This window comes from Leuciscus leuciscus (genome assembly GCF_965113295.1).
Source record: "Leuciscus leuciscus genome assembly, chromosome: 1".
In the NCBI taxonomy this organism is placed as follows: Eukaryota; Metazoa; Chordata; class Actinopteri; order Cypriniformes; family Leuciscidae; genus Leuciscus; species Leuciscus leuciscus.
In genome coordinates, this window is record NC_138725.1 from 36,545,800 (window position 1) to 36,549,186 (window position 3,387).

The following is a 3,387-nucleotide window of genomic DNA, read 5'->3' on the forward strand; positions in this document are numbered from 1 at the left end:
AAATTAGATTATTTGTTCTTATTTTAGTACGGTCTTTTTTTATGAAAATAAAATTTTGCATTGAAGAAAAGTAGATTTTTGTTTGTATATGCTACGGTCAATTATAGATCTTTGAAAGAAAATCGGAATCTGTAAAAATCGGTATCGGCAGGTCACGCTTAAAAAAAAAAAAAAAAAGGTCTTTAGCATTCCCGGATCTATATCTAACGTGGATGGATCTCTACCTGTAGTGATAATATAAAACTCTCCAGATATTAGAGTAACAATAACAGAAGAGTAAAATAAAGCATATTTTGTTACCTTTTGGAGCTTGGAAGGGTTCAGTTTGAGCAGATGTTTTATACCATCATCACTGTCCTCCTCAGAGCTCATTTCCCAGAACATTCAGCATCTGGATCATATTCGCCATCTCAAACACATTCTTAAAACTATCATTTTCAACATCTTCAAAATCCATATTATAATCGCTGACAGCTTCTTCACCATATCCAGCATCAAGTGACAGTGACACTGATATTTGATTGCGTTCAGTTCTTGCTCTGCAGTAAATCGCTGAGTCATTTCAAGTTTTGCTGATGATTCTTCCTATTCTTTTGTTTTCTGCCTGCGGTAACTATGAGTGAAACGTCACTTTATCATTGTGTATCAGACACTGCTACCTTATGGAATAAAGGAGAATTGCATTTATTCAGTCATCAAAGATTCGATTATTGTTGTGTGGATAAAAATATACTTACACTTTTACACACCTATGGGTCGTTATTTAATTCAATAAAAAAATGAATGGGATTCAAGCATTCTTTTATATATATATATATATATATATATATATATATATATATATATATATATGTATATTTTTTTATTTTTTTTTCTGGTTATATTGTTTATAATGAATTAATTGAGGAATACTTGATGATTTAACTTAAAAATGAATGAGGAGGAGGGTAGTGAATGGCATCCTGGGTCACTAAAGACCCGAGGTATGCATTTAAGGGTTAAAGAACCATTCTTAGGTCCCTACAGAACCGCTCAGTGGAAGGTTCTTTAAAAAAAAGCTACTGGTGTGTGTAGTACTACTCACTTAGTGTGAATACATTTTTAATAATCTAAAGAACATTTTTCCTCTTTGAAGAAACTTTTGTTCATGCAAAAAGTCTTTATGGAACTATCAATGCCAATAAAGAACATTTCTTTTTTAAGTGTAAGAAAGTACGAAATACCTGTAGTTATGATCCTGTACCATTACAGACACATTTCACAGCTGAAAGATCACATCTGTCTGTGGCTTCACTGTCACTTCTGTTCCCACAATCCTCTGAGCCTGTTAAAGACACAAACACACACATGCAAAACTTGCCGCCATGATGCTATAGCATTGCTATACGGTTCTTAGGTTGTCAAAGATCTTCTAGTCTGTAGAAGTGACTCGGTCGGGTTCCTCCTTAAATGTGTGTCTATGGGATTTTTTTCCCACCTGTTTTATGGTCCAGCAGGTGAAAAATGGTGAATCTGATGATTTAAAACTACAATATAACAGCACAGCTCTCCTCAAAAAGACACATGATTCATGAGGAATCATGCATGTCATCACTAACCCCAAGTAATAGTAATAGATGATTTTAATTTAGTGTACCACTCATTAGAGGTCTGCACTGATTCCTGTGGCTTGCTCACATCATTTATCTCCTCAATTACAGTTTCCACAGTCATGTCTAATTGACGCCACATTACTGAACACACACACACTTGAATTAAGGTGAGCAATTTGGTCTTTTTGTTGGTATTTTTAACTCTTACATTATATTCCAGGTTACGTTGGAGTGAATGATTCCTCAAATCATGTATTTTGTTAAAAAGAGGTGTGCTGTTACTTTACAAAACAATCTGACAATTTCTACTAAAAGTTCTATATGGAATCTGAAAGAGTTCTGCCAGACACATCATATTGAGAACCTTTTAGAGGTTCCCATCATGGGATCATTTTATGGGTTTAGTTTTCATTTATTTTAATTAAAAATAATAATAATCATTTCAATCACATTTTTTTAATTAAACAGCTCATAAACATACTTTATCACAAGAAAATTAAAATAACCCCTTTAACAATGGGCATAACAATAATTATGCAATCATTTAAGACATTTCTCTTTATATTGAACCTTTTTGGCATGAAGGGTTCTTTAAATTTGAGAGAAGAACTCTACAGTTCTATATAGAACCCCACTGAACCTTTTTTCTATGTAACTGACACAAAAATCCCATAGACTTACATTGAAAGAGAGACTTGAATACGGCCAGTGAAAACAACTATCCGATCGGCACCTTAAACCACCGGGGAATGTTTGGGGTTTTGCTATAAAATAAAACTATCCAAGGCATTTAAGAGGCCCGTCTTCTCGTGTTCCCGTGAGGCTCTCAGACAGCAGCGTTCTCACACACCGATCCCTATAAACTCTCATTTAAACACACACTGTGTCAAAACAAGCTAATTAACCAAATCGCACTTTAAATCCGTACATGCTGTGGAGGCATTACAGTGTTTAAAGGCTGTTTCACAGGCCATTATTAGAAAGAGAAACATCTACTGTGTGCTGCTTTCTCATGTGTACAAACAGTGCAGTAATATGAGCCAAAATACTGTTTCTGCTGTTCTAGTAATTATATCATCTCAGTCTCGTCTCCAGATAAGTCTCTTCTGCTCACCAAGGCTGCATTTATTTGATCAAAAAAACAGTAAAAACAGTAATATTGTGAAATAATATTACAATTTAAAATACCTGTTTTCTATTTGGATATATGTTCAAATGTATTTTATTCCTGTGATCAAAGCTGAATTTTCAGCATCATTACTCCAGTCTTCATTGTCACATGATCCTTCAGAAATCATTCTAATATGATGATTTGATGATCAAGAAACATTTCTGATTATTATCAGTGTTGAAAACCAGTTGTGCTGCTTCATATTTTTTAGGATTCTTTGATGAATGGAAAGTTCAAAAGAACAGCATTTTTTTTAAATAGAAATATTTTGTAACATTATAAATGTCTTTGATCAGTTTAATGCATCCTTGCAGAATAAAAGTATTAACCGCTTTTTTCAAAGGAACTGTCTAACAGAACTGACTCACTCTTAAAGGCTTAATTTGAGAGAGAGCGAGCAACATTTAGATCAGTATATTTCTTACGCAAACTGCAGTTGAATCCAACAACATACAGTGTGTAAAAATAGCTGTATGAACAATTGTTTCAATAACACATAACACGCACCTCACTGTGTTATCACTGCAAGCTTTCACATCACAGATACACCATGATTGTTAACTTCACATGTCAGTCAGACCGTCTCTCCTGTCTAAGTGTGCGATCCCTGGCTGCAATGTTGAC